We start from the raw sequence: 20,692 nt of genomic DNA on the forward strand, positions 1-20,692 counted from the left end.
TCAAGGCAGATTAAGATTGGTTGGCTCCAATGTTTTTTTTTTTGGGGGGGTGCACAAGAAAACATGACTGTTTATAAAATAGAGGTGCATAAGTCTGGTTAAAGGAACCAACATCTGGTGTCTATGATGCCAGCACCAATGTCCATTTTTCAGCCATTTTATTCATCCTTCTATATCACCGCAATGGCCATGTGAGGTAGGTTAGGCTACCCAAAGCAGGAAGTGTGCAAAAACAGTGATACTGTGTTAAGTGAACATGGTTAGAGTACTTTCTTTTTGTATTTTCTCCTAGTGGTGGTGGCAGCTTGGAAAAGGGCATTCTCTGTGGCAGCCCCTAAATTGTGGAACTCCCTTTCCACCTGCATCATGCAGCTTTCAGCAAACGCTGAAGATTTTTTTTTTACCATGGCTTCTGACATTTGATATGTATGTTTTCCGGACCCACCTTCTTTTTATAAGTTGCTTTAAAAAAACCATGAGTTGTTTAAGTTGTTGTTACCTGTCCTGAGACCTTTGGGTAAAGGACAGGTAATACATTGTAATGATATCTAATTATTGTTATTGTCATCAAGGTTGGCAAAAAAAAACCTGTTTTCAGCTGGCTGCATTGTTAAATGGCATGTGCTGAGGTGTTGTAATTTTGTTGTTGTTGTTGTAAAACTTACAACATTATAAGCATGTTAGTGTTTAGGATACCATAATACTTTTTTGCAGTATCTTATTTCACACATTCAGTTTGGGGGAAGGGGTCCCTATTTTTGGGACTGTACCTCCTTAATCCAGCCATGCCTACAAAGGACAGGGAATGAAACCCTGGAAAGCTGTTGCCAGTGAGTGTAGAACAATTCATTATAAGGAAGCTTCCTACAAATATCATCTTATTTATTTATACAGTCAAGTCAGTCGGTCTGCTGTCCTTCATCCGAAGATCTCAGGGTGGTTCACAGCATAAAGATACAAGATAAAAACACAAAATACATAATACATAATAAAAACAAGAACAAAGCAAACCAGTAACTCCCCCATCCCACAAACACATAAAAAAAAATATAGGATCTTAATCAGCAAAAGGCCTGGTTGAAGAAGAATGTTTATGCCTAGTGCCTAAAGGTGTACAGCTGTACCTCGGGTTAAGAACTTAATTCGTTCTGGAGGTCCGTTCTTAACCTGAAACTGTTCTTAACCTGATCTGTTCTTAACCTGTTCTTAACACTTTAGCTAATGGGGCCTCCCGCTGCCACTGCACTGCCACCGCACGATTTCTGTTCTCATCCTGAAGCAAAGTTCTTAACCCGAAGTACTATTTCTGGGTTAGCGGAGTCTGTAACCTGAAGCGTCTGTAACTTGAAGTGCCTGTAATCTGAGGAACCACTGTATAATGAAGGAATAAAAAGGCCCATTCTAGTGCTGCCACTCTCCGAACCTCTCATGGAGGAGACACAGAAAGAAGGGCCTCAGATGATCATTGCAGGCCGGGTCTGGGTTGGTTCATATGGGGAGAGGTGGTCCTTGAGGTTTTGTGATCCTGAACTGTTGTAAGGTTTTATGAGTCAGAACCAGCACTTTTAATTGGGCCCAGAAGCAAATTGGCAGCCAGTGCAGTCAGGTCAGAATTGGTGTAATATGTTTAAACTGTCTTGCCCTGGTGAGCAACTTGGTTAGCTGGCAAATTCTGCTCCAGCCGAAGTTTCTGAACCATATTACACATTGCAGTAATCTAACCTAGAGGTTACCAGAGCATAGACAATAGTAGCTGGGCTGTCCCTGGCCAGATAGGGGCATAGGTCGGCCACCAGCCTAAGCTGATAGAAGGCACACTCAGAATCATTATACTACACAGCTTTCGTAGATTGTATCTTTCAGACTGTAGGAGAGAGATACAGGTTTGTGGTAGGGGTTGATCCTTGACACCTGGGTCAAAACTCTAACATTCAGCCTACACCATCAAAGCTCTCCAGCCAGCTGAAACACATCACCATTCAGCACCTCTTTCAGCACTCTTTTTCTATCTCACATGCCCTTTCTCAGTTTTCTCTCCCTGGTCTCTTCACCATCTATTCCTGCAGCTCCCAGCTCCCTATCACTAAGTCCCTTCCCACGTGCTTTTTCATGCTCTGCAACATCCTCCCACCTAATCATCCCAGACAATTAGCCCTGCCATCTTTCCTTTCTGATTCCAGGCCACAACCATGTCATATCCCGGCAGTAAATGCTGGCAATTTGCAAGCTCTGCAAGGCCACTCTGCTCTTCTTCACTTGACACAGTCCTTGACACTTGGGATGCATAGAGGGAAATGAGAGAGGATGATGGAAGAAGCATTTGCCCAGGCCATGCAGAAGCAGCCTTGGTGAATCAGCTCAGCCTTTTTTACTGTATTGGCTCATATCAGTTTTGAACCAACTATGTTTTGAGGGAATTTCACAGGATACTATAAAATTGGGTGCAGCAATCTCCCACCAAATTTACCTATTTAATAAAGCATATTTATTTTCTGCCTCTCACTGAAGTCCTGATGCATATTTCCCCCCACTGATGACAATGCAGCCTCACCAGGAAGAAACAGCAAGAGTTAAAACTGGCCCATAGGCAGCTAATCTCACGGTTGTGGGTTCAAGTCCCATACTGAGCAAAAGATTCCCACATTGCAGGGGGTTAGACTTGCTGATCCCCATGGTCCCTTCCTACTCCACAATGCTATGATCTCATGTGTCAAATGGGATCCAATATGATCCAATAAATGTGCTTAGGATAAGGGAGCAGCCCAACAGATGGTACATTCCAGTGCAGGCAAGTTGCTTGACAATCAAGGCTTCTAAAACCAGTGGACTCCAGTAGTCTCTTAGAGAAGCTAACAATCTCATCCACAACTAAGAAAGAACTCCAACAGCCACAATTCTAAACATATGGAAGGCAACAAGATTCACAAGAACAAGAGGTTCAAGCCATATCTGTGTGATTTACTTTGCAGGTACAACATATGCTAGGATTTGTTTCCTTATTTATTTGAGCAAGTATTTTTACATTGTCCTTCATTAAAAAATTCCAGGGAGGTTTGCAGTACATAACAATAGAAATGGCACATTAAAAGCCAACACATATAGTAAAAGCAGTAACAACTACAATAGCCGGACAAATCTCAATAGTACTGGAATCAATGACCAGCAAAAGTCTGAGTGAACAAGTAGGTTTTCAGAAGCAGGACTGGGACTGGCCCTGGGATAAATAGCAGCCTGGGTGTGGAAGAAGAAGAAGAAGAGTTTGGATTTGATATCCCGCTTTATCACTACCCAAAGGAGTCTCAAAGCGGCTAACATTCTCCTTTCCCTTCCTCTCCCACAACAAACACTCTGTGAGGTGAGTGGGGCTGGGAGACTTCAAAGAAGTGTGACTAGCCCAAGGTCACCCAGCAGCTGCATGTGGAGGAGCAGAGACGCAAACCCAGTTCACCAGATTACGAGTCTACCGCTCTTAACCACTACACCACACTGGCTCTAATATCCAACCGCCCTCCCCCCCGCCCCCGCAGCCATGGTCAGCTTTACAAGGCCACCCAGAGGGTTTATGGGGCTCAGTACTGGTGTGATGTTGGGATCCCTGCTGATGCCCCCTGCAAGGACCCATGCATGTGTGCACAAATGTGGGAGTTTACATACAAGAATTACTGCACGCACGAGCTGCAAATTCTCACCTGCAGATCTTCCTTGCCCTGGGATCAAGCAGAATGACAGATGTGCTTCATTTATTTATTTTTATTACATGGGATTAAGGGGACAGGGATTAGGTTATACTTCTCCTGCCTGAGTACCTCCTCCAAATTCCAACCTCCTTATGGCAGAGATTTTTTTCTGCTTCCTGGGGCTCAGTCTCACATGTCTTCTGGTTGTGGGCTGCTGTTTGCCTTCTCCACTACTCACTCACTGAGGAAGGATTATTCCCTTAAGGCCTGGCCTCACAACACTCCTACAGCTTTCCTGTGACAACTGCCGCAGAAAATTACTCTCTGGTAGTACCTTACCTTGAAATATTAGGTGCATTGACTTACCATTGACGGCCAATGTTATGCACAGGACCCAAAGCAGGGGGCCCCTAGCTTTCTGCATTCATAGGGCAATTGCCCCATCCTCTGAGCCGTCCTGTGGCTTTGTAGTGCTACCAAGTTGTATGGCTTGTGCAGAATTGCAAAACATATCAGTGTAGCAGGTCTACTTCCAGACTTTTCCTCAACGATGTTTGTGAAAGGGCCCATACTCAACTTCCTATATGCTGTTCTGCTTTCAATGCCCTCTTGCACCAGTTCTAGAAGCCAGGGCTGACCCAAGGCATTTTGCCCATGCCCTGATGTCAATGCCACCCACCCCACAGATCTAGGTTCTCACCCAGTCCCCTCCCTGCCCCCACACTGCTGCCACCCTGTCAACACAACTGTATCTTCACCTGTGACTGCCCCCATGACACAGCGGCAGTGGTGATGATGCAGTGGATGTCGGGTCAAGGACAATGATGCCTTGTTAGTGCAGGAAGCCCCAGCAGCGCTGGCAGCGATGCAACAGCAGGGGTTGGATCCCCCGCCTGAAATGGCTTCACCTGACCTCATGCATGAGCTGCCCCTGCTAGGATCCCAATGAAGTCTCTGCCATGTGGTATGGTGGCTCTCAAATATTGAATCTCATGGTTTTTTAGGGCAACATTCTTCATTTTCTTCAGCAAACACACAAAGTGGGGGCTGCTATAAGTTCCCTGCCAGCTCTAAACATTCCCTCCTCAGCTACAAGAAGCAGGCCCTCTTTGGGAGTAGTATAACAAGCCTTAAAGCAACAATATATCATATACTACAGCCTCCTATGCTGTACTTTCTTCTTCAGTCTTCTTCCTTTTTGTGTTTCAACTTTGAACATTACCACTGCCCCAAAATAAAGAACTGTAGCAACCACGTGGCCAAGCCAGCCTTGTTTTACTGTTAATTTTGTTTGTATTGTAGCCATTCCCATCTTTTGGTAAGCTTTATTTGTTTTAGAGTCCCTGTTTTGATATCTGTAAAAATAATGAAGAAAAGCTATAAACAAAAAAGGTATCCAGCTGACCTCTTACAGCTTACGTCTTGATTTTATTGTCACTTATATAGTGCTTATAGCATTTATAGTATTTGAAGTGCTGAGTGCTTGGTAACCTTGCCTCAAAGTAAAGTTGTGTTCCACGTCTTTTTGCCTAGCACAAATAACATCAAAGTGGAAATTGAAAAAGAAAAACACATTAAAGCTAACTGAAGGAAGATTTTGTAGTCGGTAGCCAAACAACTTTGAGAAAAAGGCCACTTGCATTTTGCCACCCTGGCTCCAAAAGCTCAAAGGAGTTGGCCCCTGCTTTATTTCAGGGGAGAGAAGGTTCCACAAGCTAGTTGCCCTAATAGAAAGGGTGTTTTGGGGAGCCATTGCTCCTCTCAGGAAACACCCACTTAACATGAGGCCCATTAAAAGCCTTGAGCAGCACTGAGCTGAACTGAAGCACTTAGCATGAGAGTATAAACATTTTGTTTGTTTGAAAATGCTACAGTCCTCTTGCAGAACTGCCTGTGTAGGATCAGGACATTTCCTTTGATTTCAGTGGAACTTCATTCCAATTCTGGATTAGCATTCTCTGCTGGATTTGCCTTCGCTGGAGCAACATGCAGGGATTGGGGCCTACTTGATTCTTTCTTCGTTCAAACATGGAACATAACTTAACCAAAAGGAAACACGGGCCAATTGTTTCTCCGCTCAGGCCAAGAGCCCTGTCGACAAAAATCAAAAGCTCTAACGAGGAAACACGCAGCTAGTTCTATGCTTTATTCCGAAGAGGACCATCTCTTGGTTCCCCCGCCTTCCATATCGGCCGCCCCTGTCTTCCCCTGCAGTTCCTGTGCCCTTTCTGGTTGCCTGCCTCTCTCTCTGTCTCGTGAAACTGACTAAGCTTGGCGCTGCCAGGCTTTGCATGTTCGTCAGTTTCACTTGGTGGCCACCAGCACAGGCGGTGCGGCAGGGAAACACAAAGCGGGGAAGGGAGGAGGGGGAGAGAGGGGGGGCAGGGAGCGAGCGAGCGAGAGGAAACAACAGCCGGGGGGGGGGAGGAGGAGGAAGAAGAAGGGAGGGAGGGAGGGAGGGAGGGAGGAAGGAAGGGAGGGAGGGAGGGGGGGTCATCTGGCATCGCTGAGCAAAGGGGAAGGGCTGGCTGCGAGCCGGGAGGTTTATCACCTCGCCCTTGGTTGCGCTGGAGAGGAGGCTGAGAAAAGTTGAGCCTTCCTGCCCGCCCTTCTGCTTCCCCTAAGCCTCGAGACGCGAGCGAAGGCAGCCTCCTCCAGCTAGCCGCATGTCGGCGGCAACTCTCCGCCACGAAACGACTGGCTGATCCCCCCTCTGCTGAGAATAGCGTTTAACCGTTCATGCATCATGTGTGTCAAATAAATGCCTGATTGAGGCCCTCAGCGGAGGAATTAGCCTGCCTTGCGCTGCAAATGCACAAGAGGAAGGAAAGTGCTGAGGCATCCTTGCCTCGCCGTTTAGCCACGTTCACGCCAGGCTTTCTGATTGCTCCGGTGCTGTCGCGGATTTTCTTTTTCTCACTCCAGCAGACGCATTTTTTTCTCTCCCCCCACCTCCCCCGCAGAGGAGGGTGGGGGAGGAGAGAGAGAGAGAGAGAAAGGGAGGGAGGGAGGCAGCTGGGTCACAGGAGCGTCAAGAGGCTGAGAGACAAGCTCCGACGGAGCGCTCAGTTTAATTAAACCAAACAGCATTCCCGAACACTGCTCTCGGAGTCGGAACATTCAGCGCTCAACCAGCCCCCGGGTTTTTGTTTGCTTGTTTTACCTCCTCATCCTAACCGTTTGGATGAAAGGTCCCGTTGATCTGAATGAGAGCGGTTTCCGACTGCATCTGTTTCAGGTTTGGATGCAATCCTTGGCCAAATGCCCCTGGCTGGACCCTATAGGTTTCAGACTCCTGACGCAGGCAATCCCTCGCGTTTTAGGTTACGTCTGGTTCAGGTCACGGAGAAGTCGCCGGGACGCAAAGCAGCTTTAATTCTGGACAGGGTTGTGGGTCTCTAGCCGATGGGCAGACACCAAGAAAAAGGAAGAAAGAGGTGGACGTGGACACTTCCTTCCCCCACCTCGACCTGAGCTGTTCCCGAGGGGAACCCGAGGACCAGGACTCGCTGGGGCTCCTCCTTGGCTTTCTAGGCCACCGCTATCTAATGCAACAGACTTCAAGCCTCCATCTCTGATGCCCCCATAAAGGTCAATGAGGGTGGAGTCACTGAGTTGAAAGAGGCGTTTGTGTAGCCCCCAGCCCCAACAACAGGGACACAGGAAACGGCCTTATACCGAGTGAGACCATTGGCCCGCCTAGATTGTGTACAGTGTACACACTGTGTACCTTTACAGTCGAAGCATATCCTTCTTTCCCTCAAATGATTAGGGGCACTGAAGTGTTTTAAAGGTTGCTGGGAATCGTAAAGGGGTACATGGCAGTGCCCAGAATTCATTGAGGGAAAGGATGTATTTGGGGTGTGCTGCAAAGGAACAGAGTTTACGCATCCTCAGGATTGTCATCCACCCTCACTGACAGAGCCGCCGTGCCGCGCCACACACACACCCGGATTTCAGGCAGGTGGTTGAACCTGAAACCTCCTGCATGCACACGAGATGCTCCACCATTGAATTAGGGGCGGCGCTTCTCCTAACATAATAACAATAGCAGTGATTATGATGATACCAGTTCACAGACCTTTGAGATGCCGAACACTGAAATTAATGCAAGCGGATGGCGCCCAAAGCCAGAGCTCCTCACCTAGCGAGGTAATTAAGCAAAAAACCTTCCGGCAATGACTGCGCTGTTATCCTCTTTCATCTCTTACGCGAACCTACACATTTTGAGTGGGAGTAATTTATGTCAGCGGGGCATATTTCCAAGCAATGTGCTTAGAATTGGGGTTTGGGGTCTTTATACAGATTGATTCCCCCTACACACACACGCTTAGCATCCTTTCCATGTCCCTGTCCCCTGTGGTAAAGGGATGGATTTTCATTTTGCTTCCCTTCCTATAGTGTTTAGTAGGAGTCATTCAGAAGACATCTTAAGGCAGCCCTGTTCAGGGAAGTTTTTAATCTGTGATATTTTAGTGTATTTTTGGTTTCTGTGGAAGCCGCCCAGACTGGCTGGGGAAACCCAGCCAGATGGGCGGGGTACAAATAATAAATTATTATTCTTATTCTTATTCTTATTCTTATTCGGAGTCGGTACTTGGCTCGTCTCTGAATGGATTAACAGGAGACACAAGGAAGCTCAGTCTGGTGTAGACCTCTTTCAATCACACGTCTTTGAGATTTGATGGACAAGTGAAAGGCTCAGGAGTAGAAGGGAGCGGTGGAAATTGGAAGGAAGCAGAGTTTGGCCAAGCATTAGGAGAACCTATCAACCACTGCCTGCCTGCCTGCCTGCCCCCGGAGATGGTGGTTTCTCTCCTTTGCTGAAGAGGCTGGAAAGGACAATGCAATCGCAAGATTTCTGTATTGAGCAGTGTGTGTGGAAATGGCTGAGCTCCAAGGTCCCTTAGGGAAGGGCTGCAGCTTAGTGGCTGAGCATCTGCTTTGCATGCAGAAGGTCTCAGGTCCAATCCCTGGCATCTCCAAGCAGAGCAAGAAAAGACTCCTTGTCTGAAACCCTGGAGACCCACTACAGTCACGAAGTTGACAATACTAAGCTAGATGGACCAATGGTTAGAGCAGGGCAGATGCCTATGAAAGGGCCCTTTCAGAATCTCTCCTCCTGTACTGCCTTTGGCACCCAGGGTTTAACTGGCGCTCGGGTTCCTGAGCTTCCTTCCCCATCTTTTCTTTCTTTCAGTGCCAGAGTACAGTCAGGGAATTTGAGACGAATGAGATCAACCCAACGGTGCTCCCAGGTCAGAGCGGTGGCGGTGGTAGGCTCCCACTTCTCTGCTTCAGAGACTTAAGTGCCTTCATGGGCCGAGGCCCTCTCCTCTGTTTTGGTTCCTTACCTGTAAGCAGCAGGTGAGCCCCCTCCCTTACGGCTACTCCGGCTTCGAGGAGCAGCTCATGGCCAGAGCACCGAAGGCCTTTCCTTCCCTGGGAGAATTTCCAGTGACAAAATTCACCCGGCTGCAAAATACATCTATTTGATTGTACAAGCATTTTAAGAGGAGAGAGGAGAAAATAAGATAGCGCCAAACTATTTCAAAGTGAACTTAGAAGACAAGATGGAGACGTTTGGGGTGCGTGTGCTGGACCAGAAAGAGAGAGCCAGGGGAGGAGGAGGAGGAGGCAGGAAATTGCTTCGGGCTCCTATTTGTGTGTCAAGTTTCAGTCCTCGCTGACATTTCTGGCTGAACGCCACAGTCCTGCAAATGGAAAATCAGGTGGTGCTGAGGGAGGCAAGGAAGGCGAAGTGGAGCGGAGGGTGCGTCTGTGTGTGTGTGTGTGGGGGGTGCGCGTTCCGCTGGCAAATGGGGCAGACCACCGCCTCTCCCCTCCCCTCCCGCGCGCGTCCCTCGGGCAGAGCGGCCGTGGCGATCGTCACTGTGCAGTGGAGGGGATGAATCAAGCAGGCATCTGAGCGGAGCGCGGGCACCTTCCGCAATCCATTCAGGCACTGAAGCGCGTGAAAGGCTGCTGATCGCTGCCATTGTTACACGCGGCCGATGTGGGAACCGGAGCCTCAGCTCTGGCAAGAGATAAATAGCCTCTGACAGCGCCTCCTCGCCAGGGGATCGCCTCCAATTGCACGCGGCGGATGCTCCCAGGTCGGTGTTGCTCTCTTTAATGCACTCAGCAGTCGCTCGTTCCCTTGGCCCCGTCCCTGCCCGCTTACATTTCCCTCCCCCACTCCCCTCCCCTCCCTCCCTCCCTCCCTCTCTCCTCCTCCTCCCGCACCTCCCCCCGCCCTTCAGTGTTTGGAGTCCGGGATCGCCCTGCTGCTGCATTCGCTTCACCACAGCGAGGTTTTCGGAGCCACCGCGATTGATGTTGGCCACCTCCGCGTTCAAAGCCTTACTAGTCATGGAGCCCCCGAAAACCCCAAACAGCTCCAATCCACAAACCCCAGTAAGCCGAAAGCCTACTTATTCACAGGAAGGCCCCGTCCGCAAATCCGTTCAGCTAATCCATCAGGTTTGGTGTATATATCAAACACAAGTCCCTTATAAGTCGACGTCTTTCCTAACAATCCTGAACTACGACCCCTGAAGCCAGTCACTTCACACACCTCATTTCGTCTTAATGGTGCTGTGGATCGGAGCTGTTCATTTCCTCTCTCGGAATCCTTTTCCTGGATAGCGGTAGTCTCGGGGAGCGGGGTAAGGAAAGATCCGAACAGCGCAACCCATTGTTTACATGGAAGTAACTCCCATAGAGTTGAATGGGTCTCACTCGCTGGGCAGTGTGTATAGAACTGAAGGCTCCTGGTGCCCTTTAAAAATGACCCTGGCAGGCGAGGGTTATAACGATTAGGAGTGACCGCAGCCCTCCGTTGGCTCCCTGCTGGAATTAGTGCTGTCCGAGATCGCAGATCCCTATGGATTGGCAACGGAAATCGATCGCCTTCCTGACGGTGCGAGGGGAGGGTGAGCAGGGCTTGTAGAAAGGATAAGAGGTTTCCCAGAGGCATCCTGGACACACAAACTTGTTCTTTTTTGCCGGAGCCCAACAAGTCCGCCCACCTTTACAATGAATGGAAGGGGCCCCCGCGATTTTAGACTAAGTAGAGTCCTTTGGAAGGCAGGAAGCGAGCAGAACTCCAGCCGACATATAGGCTGAAATAGCTGGGGCTTCCTCCTTCCAAGCAAGCGCGTTCGGGATGACGTGTTGCCTTAAACCGGCTCGGTTGTGGAAAGAGACGGGCCTTCCCATCAGTGGCGTAGCGTGGGGGGTGCAGGGGGGGCCGGCCGCACCGGGCGCAACATCTGGGGGTTAGGGTTGGGGGCGCAAATCCACGGGTTAGGGGGCGCAAATCCACGAGTTAGGGGGCGCAAATTACTTGCCTTGCCCCGGGTGCTGACAACCCACGCTATGCCACTGCTTCCCATCAGCGTCCTGTCCAGCCATCTTGGCTATATATAGCAGCTTCCTTCCAAAGCCAGGAGACTGAATGCAACTTTATCGGAGTATCGTGCCGGCCTCATGTGGAGCAATGCTTTGGGAGTGCGCGCAGAATACACACACCCGCTCCATATTTTGCCTTCCCATGGGTGCAGCCTTGCAGCCTTTCCTGAGACTTGGGCATTGGCTCACACTGATATTTCGCTAAGTAGTTTGGCCCACAGGAAGCAACAGCTCCCTCTGCATGCAGCAGCCCTTGGACCTAAAGTGGTAAAAGACCCGCAGTCTTACTTGCGAGGTAAGCCTCTTTGAACTCTGTAAGGCTTAGTCTCGAGTACTGGAATTGCAGTGCGCAATGAAACCGACTTCCCAGGGTGTTTAGTGATCGAACAGGCAGCCCCCTTGAGCCGGAAGTGAAATGTCCCATTTAAACTGGAGCAAAACCCACTAAATAGGCTCGAACTGGGAGTAAGGCACAGTAGACGCTCTACTCACTCTCTCTCTCTCGGTGTGGGTGTGCTCATCCATGCTGTCTTTTAGTGTAGATAGCAAGCTTCCTGTACCTCCATTAATTCTCCGTTGTCCATGTCATGCTCCCCTCCAGACCACTGCCTCCCCACACTTTCCCCTCCCTCAGTCCGGATTTTCTCATACCAAGAATGCTCCGAAAAGAAGGCTATGAGAAAACCCGGACTGAGGGAGGGGAAAGTGTGGGAAGGCAGTCTGCTGGAGGGGAACATGATACGGACTACGGGAAATTAATGGAGATACCTTAAAGGGCATTGTGGATGAGCCCTAGGCTTGCATCTGAGTAAACGTCCATAGGGTTAAGGCGGTTGATAGGAAGAGTTCCAAGTAACTCATTACGTGTCAGCGGCTCTGTAAGCCTAGGAGAAGGACTCGCCTTTAGGGCAAGAACTCCGGCTGAACTCGTTTGCGGATGGCACTCCGGCGCCGTCCTGGTCTCGCTTTCTTCCTGGCTGCAGTGCGCTCGCAGGCAGCCGTTTCATGTCTGGCCACAGACGAGTCAAGCGGGAGGCTCCCGGAGAAAATCCTATCCTCAGGCTGTTCCTGTTGAGGGAACTTGGAGGGGCGCAGTAGAGGCGAGTCTTGCAACGGACCTGAAGCAGAGCGGTGGGAAGAAGGCTCGGAAGAAAACCGGTTCCCCTTCCCAGCCTGTAGTCCCCGACTCCTCGGCAGGGGAGGAGGAGGGAGGAGGGAGGGATGTAATGACAGGCAGGCCGCCAGCCTCTCCTCCCCCTCCTGTGCATAATCAGGCTGCTAAATGTCACCGTCAGGGCTGGCGGTGGGTGCTGGGGCTCGTGCTCGAGGGACCGCCGTCTCTGACCTGGAATGAGTTCCTTTTTATTATCGCCACCCTTTCCAAATAATAATAATAATAATCCTCAGAAGACACGCTAGTTTCAGAAGAAATTTATTTCAAGAGAACGAAGCCATATCTTAATACAGGGTTACTTCGAAGTACATACAGTACAATACGTGAAGCTCCTTGTTCAGAGCATTTGTTAGTTTAGACTTAACCTTGCCTACTCCGCGGTGACCCTCCAGACGCTGCTACAGCTACCATCATCTCTGACCATTGGTTATGCTGGCTACGGCTGAAGCCCAAAAGCAACTGGAGGGTCAACGGTCCACCATCCTTCCTCTCCTTCGGGAGTTAAAGGCTCTGGAGGACCTCAAGCAGAGAGGGATATTTCCACTGCCCGGAACCAGAATTCCAGTTAAATGGCAATGTCAGGGATCCAACACGCAAAGAATCTGTAAGCCGCCTTGAGTCCCATCCAGGAGAGAAGAGGGGTATCAGCAAGTGTTTTACCGCTTATTATGCCGTCTCCCTTTAGGAAGTCTCCCTGGGTGCGATGGGACTTGGTATTCCTGCTAACTAAGCTTGGGAGATCCTAATACAGTATTCAGAAATGAGGGGTCTGGCTGCTCAGCGCTGAGACGAAAACACTCTGCGCTTGCTCAGAAGCATGGTTTCAAATACAGTATCCTAGGGTTGAGTCCTGGCACCGGAAGCACGTTGTGGGACTTTGACGTTGCCAGACCAGGCTCCCTGTGTGGCCCCTGTGCAAGCCCACCCCCACCCCTCCTTTCCTCAATATGCTTTGTTCTGTGGCGTCAGTGAGCAGGCTGAGCTACCGGTCTTTATTTTTTAAGCAGGCTAGTAAAAATGTTTATCTTGTTTCAATGTGATCTAATGCTGTCTGGTGGTCTCTTTCTTCCACGATTGTTTCCCGTGCAGTCCCGGGAAGAGCACAGCCTTCTCGCTCTTGACTGCAACCCAGTCCTACCGATGTCTTGTGTCTCCCGGTGTTGCGGGGGGGGGGGGTTGGCTACGGGGAGAGCTTGGCCCAGGAATGGGCGAGCTGCCCTTGGAAAGGAGACGGAGACTCGCAGCCAGAAAGAAAAAGGGAAGGGAGAAATGGAGAGCTCCCGCGCCTTGCTTGTTCGCAGTGAGTCATCCTTTGCAGCGGAGCCGCGTTTGCAGGTGCAGCCAAGCTGGGCGCTACCTGCTCAAAGGAGGCAGGAGGCTCTGGCGGGGGCGGGGAAGCTGTCTCCAGCCAGACCTCCAGCTTCTTCCGCTTACCGCGGAGGGGTTTTCTTAGGCCAAGTCCCCACCTTCCACCCCTGAACTCGAGAAAGCGTTTTTTGGCAAGGCGTCATCCTCGACACTACGTGCTTCGGGCGCTCTGCGCCCCAGAGAATCCAGGCAGCGTTTTGCCAAGCGCTGCTTTCCAGGCGCGGCTGCTGCGCTTTTAGGGGGATCGGTTCCCCCACCCCCAACTTCCCTTCACTGGTGTGTCTCAGCCTCGTCTCGTAAACTGCTAATGATTTATTACCTAGGCTAAGTGCTTAATTTGTGAATATGAAACAGATTAAAAGGAGATCGGCATATTTTAGCAGGCAGACCACGGCAAGGCCAGCAGCTGTTTCGAATTTGGAGGTATTTCCAGCCTCCTGGAGAACGCAAGCCAACCCACAGCAGGAAGGGGGGCGGCGGCTGTCGCTCCTTCCTGGGATAGGAAAGGCCACCTTCGCCTCCCCCCACTTGGCTGGCTCCATCAGGACATCCCTAAGTTCCCTAAGCACACACCGAGTTCCTTCCGTTGCCTTCTGCAGGGCTGACGACCCCATCTCATCATGTGTGCTTACTTGGAAATAAGTCTACTGGAATTCATTGGATATATTCTACCAAAGGATAGCTGCTTACTCCTTCAGTTGATGCTCTGTCACAGGCTCCCCGCCGCCCACAAGAGGCCTATTTTAAGCAGGTTTGTTCCTGCTTCTGTTTTATAGGTTTAACAGAGTTACTTTCAGGTAAGCGTATACTTAGAACTGCAGCGTAATGGAGTTTTTGAGGTCCAATGTCAAGATCACGGCAAATTCTGAATAGGAGTCACCTACAGCCCACTGATCCTGCTAGCCGCCGCATGATTCAAGATTGGTTAGGGTGTTTTCTGTCCATTCATGCTTCTACGCGAGGAATTATAACCCCAGATTAGAATCGTGAGCAGAAATGTGGATTAGTCAACAACCAGTACAAGGTGGTTCCATCTTTGGGGTTTGGCTCCAGGTTTTGATAACAAGAAGCAGGCGTAACACAGCTGGAAGTCAATGAATGAGACTTCCGTGACACTTGATGATCCGGGGTTTGTTCCAGGGAAGTAGAGATAACCATTTCAAATGCAAAGTCAAGCCCACCATTAGAGAAGTTTCAATAAGATGTTAGAAGAAGTTGGCGGCGCAAAAAAACTAGCTGACACCTAAACAGTTAATAAAAGCAGGGTTACCCGCCGCCGCCGCCGCCGCCCCCACCTTCCCCTTCCAGGATTAACTCCAAATCAAGCCAGTGCAACCGCGAGCTGGTGGTCCCAGCAAAAGGCACGTGATGCTAAGAGCAACGTAAACATCCAGTGGAGAACAAAGACGAATCATTACAGTCACTTCTGCCGGCAAAACTTAAGCAGCGAGAGAGGAGGAAAGTTCTTGCCAAAAATAGCCAGGAGATAATCAAAATAAATACCTTTGATGTAGCCGTGCTCCGGCTGGCCGCCACTTTGTGCGGAGTTCCCTGCCGCTCCCTCCCCAAACAAGGAGCCCGCACAATTAAGCGCCTTCCTTTGAAAGGAGGCCGGGCGGAGAGGAGAGCTCGGCTTTTGTCGCTTCCAGGCGGCGTCGCACATCAAAGGGGTGGCGGCTCGGTCCTTGAAGGTTCCTCCGGCTGCGCAGACTTAGTGGAGCAGAGCCAGCGTGCGAACTGCCTCTCCCGCCCCGCTTGGATACTTTTGTTAAGGGGCAATCTCGACCACATGGAAGCCTCTGGGAATCGGGGGCTGGGAAAGGAGGGAGGGAGAGGCAGACAGAGAAAATTAAATGGTATAGGGCTTGGAAAGCATGTCGAGATAGGCCTCAGCGATGGAGTATGGGCTGTGGGGGAAGGGGGAAGGGGCCGTCTCCAGCCCTCAGCGCTTTTGGTTGTCCTACGCTATGCAAGCTGATTTCGGAGGGGGCCACGGAACTCAGAGGCACTTCCGAGTCATCACGTTGTGACAAGGACCAGTAGCAGGGCTAGCAAAGACCTCTGGCTCAGGTGTCTGCCAACCTAGCAGCGAGTCCGGTTTCACTTGGCTTCAGGCATTGCCTTACAAGTTTTAAGGATTTCGCTGCAAGCCATGGCTTCAATCCACAAAGAGCGTGCTAAAACCTAAAGCCAGCCAATATGTTTAGGACTGCCGCCTTCTCTTATAGGAGAACGGAAGTGAGGTAAGCAGGGTTTGCCAAACAGAACTCCAGGACTAGGACTCTTAAGACCACCGCTCTTCGTAAATACGACCTATTGAAACGAGTTAACCTCCCTGTAATGGCTGGGATCCTGCTATCAGGACCCTTTGCGGCAGAGGCGGGGAACCTGTGGGTCTCCAGAGATGATGCTAAACTACAACTCCCATCAGCCCCAACAAGCATGTCCAGCAGCCAAAGAGGATGGGAATTGTAGCCCAACAGCAGCTGGAGGACCAAAGTTTCCCCACCATTGCTCCACAGAAGCAGACGATGCAAAGGTGGCCCAACATCTCGTTGTTTAAAACGAGCCCTCGGGAGCTAGTTTGCGAGCAGAGCGCGCGGTTGATGGGCGCCTTGACGTCTTGTCCAAGGAAACGCAGAAACGCGGGGGTGGGGGGGGGAGGATTCTGCCTGCAGTCTGTAATCTGGGTTGTTGTTATCTGGGTGATGAGGATGACAGCCATTTGTTTGCCTCCCTCCTTTTTGCGTTGGAGAACGAGAGCAGGATTCCGCCCGGAGCCTGAATAACCTTCAGGAATTCCTCTTGGCCCGCTTCCAAGCGACGCCTCGCACTCACCTCCCTCCCTGAGCCCATCCCATCTTGATAAGGGCGTTCGTCGTCTCCCTCTCTTTTCCCTTCAGAATCTGAAGGTGAAAGCTCATGGAAAGAGGAAGAGGAAGAAAGCGCAGCTCGGGCTAATTATATATCGCTTGCAAAAGTGGCTTCCCTTGGCTGCCTCGCGCGTTTGGCTGCCATAGCCAGCGAGCCCGGCCGCTCCTGCCCCTCCCGCCTTCGTCGCCACGGAAAGGCAGCTCGCTGTCCTGTATTTCAAATGACTAAGCTCAGAGGGACGGGCGAATAAACGCGGAGAGGACAGAGACATAGCACCAGGCTTTCCTTTCGCTTATACAAGCATAGGATCGACCTACAACCTCTAAATGCCCTAGGACGCGCTTCTCTCGGTAAACGTGCTTAGGATCGGATCACACAAACCTGAACTTAGGCGTGTTGACTCGGAAGTAAGCGCACGACCCACTAATTTCTATCGCTTTTATAGTAGCAGTGCTTGGCATTGACTTCTAGAGTGTTCAGAGAGCTTCCTATGCAACCATAGAACCCAACTCTTAGGGACCGATGTAAAATATTTGAGCCCCATTCCCCAAGTCGATGGGCATTGCCATTCAAATGGTGTGCGTGCGCGGTGTCTTGTGATGTGGGGCGGGCATTACCTTCTCCCCCTAATATTTTATTCAAGTTGACACCCCTGGATGCAGACTTAGGCGGTCGGTCGGTATTCGGAACCGCCCGGCCCCGGCCTAGTAGACAGTGGGCTTGATGCTAAAAGACGGTGGGCTTAGTAGCCAAGGCGACACTTGAACCCGGGAGTCCCCGGTCGGTGCGTTGCCCTCTCAGCCTCTCCATTGCACTAGCGCTTGTTTTCCTTGGCCGTAGGGGTCAGGCAGCTTTCCGGCCCGATCCCACGGTGCACATTGTACTTCCTGCTAGGGAGGCTCAGGCCTCAGCAGCCTTGGCTGAAAATGGAAGCAGCGAGGGCTCCGGACTTGGATCGGATTTCACAGCGGGAGAAGGCGCCGGGCGGGGCGGGAGTGTAGCTTTCGCGCATTTTCCAGCCCAAGTGCCGGCGGGGATCATTAGCTGCGAATGGACAAGCGCTGCCTGCCTCCTGGCGCCCTCTCAGTCAGCCCCGCGTGCTGCGCCAGAGAGAGCCGAGGGCTGTTGCCTGCCGGCGCGAGACCTTAGGGGAAAAGAGCAGAGACAGCTCGGCTCGCTGTGCACCAGGCGAGGGCGGCGGATGGGAAGGGGCGAGATGGGTGGGGAGAACCCTTGCGTTGTATGGAGCAAGAGGGGATGTACGGCGGGGTACTGCGGAAGAGGCAGCTGCCGCCGCCGCCGCCGCCGCCTTTCCATACTCCTTTCTGCGCAAAGGGAGAGCGGGTCTCTTACAGCCGCCGCGTTTCTTTGGGCATTGCTTACGAGCGCCGAGAAAGAGCCCTGTGTCATCCTCAGCAGAGCAGAACAGACAGTGCTGGCTAAGAGAAAAATGACTCGCGGTGCCCTTGTTGCGCCCAAAGTTATTGCTCTTGTGAGCCACGGACGCGTCTGGTGCCGGAGCGGTATAAATAGCTGGAGTGGGAGAGGGAGAGGATGCGAAGACCAGGTGTGCAATGTCACTGAACAGATTGCAAGCAACGGTTGATCCCTTGTCAGATGTTGCTGCCAATTACCAGGAGAGAGATGACAGAGAGCCGAGCAGCCTTTGGATAAAGGAGCGAAAGGAAAGGAGGAGAAGGAGAAGGGCGGGAGGGGGACACCCACCAACTTTGGGGTGGGGAGGCTTAAGTCGAATACTAGATCATCCCGGCTGACGATGCGTTTGTGAGCAAAGATATCGGAAAGCAAGGCTTGCGGGGATGGCTGGTGTTAACACCAAGTCCAAGCAGGCGCAGATGGAAATAAGATTTAATTTAAAATCAATGGGGCTTATTTCCATATATGCCAGTTTAGTGCCTGCCTCCTGCGAGATGGAAAAAAAGTGGCTTCTTGGCTTCAGTGGGGCTTCACTGTGGGATATTCCGGTCCCATCCAAGTTCAAACACTAAGCCCAGGTTTTCAGCTAGACTTTATCTTTTATCCCAACTTACTTCCCAAGGCTGTTATGAGGCTAAAGTGCTGCTCAGAATTTCCTGGAGGAAGAGCCAGAAGCCTGAGGATGCAGTTGCCAGTATGCTCAGTGGGTTTTTACTTCTGAGTAAGAATGCATAAGATAAGATGGGACCAGAATATCTTATTTGGAATTTTGGGGGAGTACACGTCATTAAACTAGGTAGGATTTTCTTCTTAGTAAATATACATAGCACCTGGCTATAAATTGAAGTTTAGCTAGTTTAAATGCTGCACATTGCTGCAAAAAGCAGTGATTTTAAAGCACAGTGCAGGAATACTGTTCCAACATGGCACTAACATTTTGGCAATACAGTACAAACCAGGTTGTTTAGGAAAGTGACTAGGGTCTCTTCCTTTGGAATTTTTCATGGCCTCCTAAAGAAGAGGAGGGGAGTCCTCTTAATCTTTCTGTTGGTAGTAGAAAGATAAATCATCCAGTAGCACCTTACAGATGAGCTGGTTTATTTGGAGGCCTGGTTTTGTTAGGCCCAATCCTATCTCCCCAGGCAGCTGGTGGTAAACTGAGAAAAGAGTGTGTTCCAGTTACATACATAGCCTGAAAAATTAAGGTATGCATGTGTGCTGCTGCTGCTATAGCTATACCTTTACTTTCATTATTCTGGCAAGATGCTGAAACTTTCCACAATACTGAAAAGGAGTTACAACTGCAGATTCTGATGTGATAAAATGCATACCCAGTAGCAGCCTGTCTCAAGGCTGAATTGCAGATGTATGAATGTAGGTCATATCACACCATATTGTTCAATAGGAATGAACTGTCTCATTGCAATTATTTGGTTTTAAATTCTGTCACGAGTAATATGAAACCCCTTTCTTGTAGATGTTTGATAATTTGTGCCTATTTCAGATATACAAATTATCACCTGATGTTTTCAGCCATCAAAAGTGATGACCATGTGTCTGTGAATTTCCTTTTTCTTGAACCCCAAGACAACTCATTGATTAGACAATTGCCAAATCTCTCATGCACACAAGACAAGCTACTTTTTGAAGTGAGAGAACCACCTGTAATGTTTATTCAGTGCCTAAATAATTTAAGCAAAGTCATACAATTAACTCCAATCTTGGAGTTTCCCATTCACTTTGTCCTTCAAAATCCTTCGGTTTAATAGGAGAACTCAAAGATTTATTGACCATCCACAGCAGGCTCTGGTATTTTTAACTGAGAAGAGAGGGGCTGGGAAAGCCTTTGTTTGGTATTCAGCAAAAATGCACTCCACAAGGCCTAAGCACATTGTGCTTATCCTAAGCTCACAGGGATGGACCAGAAAGCCTTGATTGTTCAGGCTGAAGTGAAAGCATTCCTGCTTAGGACCCGTCTCCTTTCTCTAATATGGAATCAGAGTAAAACATATAGGAAAAGTAATATCATTCTCATGCCACGTAACGTTGTAGTATTGCATTGTAATAAGTAGTATGAAAGAGCATACAAAAAGACATATATTTTAACTACATCCATTTCTAGTGATGGCTTTTGAGTTCTTCAGAGCTCTTTGTCTGGTTTATTTGGGGATGAGAGGAGATTCTTAGTTGTATCCAGATTAAGGATGCTTACTAATAAAAATATTTAGTATACAATCCTAATTCATATGCCGATTTGGCAGAAAATGAGCTTTACTTTCAAGGACACTTGCTTTGCATTCACAAAACATTCTCCATATGAAATAAAATGTAATAGAATAGCAGAAGGTTAAAAACTATGGCAACAATTTGGGAAATCAAATTTTACTTGAGAGTACTTTTCTGCCAGTAGAAAGTAACCCACCTTGCATGATTCCCTGACCAGGGCAACTAGCTGTATTTACTAGCAATACAGCTACTAATAATATTTACATAAGAAAACGTGACATTTGTAACTATTGTTCTGCATTACTACACTGTTCACCGTACAAAGAAAACTCCTTGGTTTCCTGAGCTGTACCACAGTTGTGGCACACCCTCCATCGCAAAGTACTAGAAAACCAAAGTTTCAGTTCACACGCTCCCTAACCCATGCTTCTGTAGTATTGCTGACCATATTAAATCCTCAGTGACCAATGAAACAAATAAACCTTACATAAGAGATACACAAGTGGATCATTGACAACTGCAG

General features: G+C 49.6%; 1 long non-coding RNA gene across 4 annotated transcripts in view; it reads right to left on the reverse strand.

Moving 5' to 3' along the window:
* The window catches only part of LOC307215339, a 58,168-nt gene that overhangs the window by 14,250 nt on the left and 23,226 nt on the right, over window positions 1-20,692 (reverse strand). For all 4 annotated transcript variants that reach the window (XR_013838455.1, XR_013838456.1, XR_013838457.1 and 1 more), the window contains exon 2: window positions 15,136-15,445. This is a non-coding gene — a long non-coding RNA (uncharacterized lncRNA). The remainder of the gene's footprint in view (window positions 1-15,135; window positions 15,446-20,692) is intronic.

This window comes from Podarcis cretensis, assembly GCF_951804945.1.
Source record: "Podarcis cretensis genome assembly, chromosome: 4".
Taxonomy (NCBI): Eukaryota; Metazoa; Chordata; class Lepidosauria; order Squamata; family Lacertidae; genus Podarcis; species Podarcis cretensis.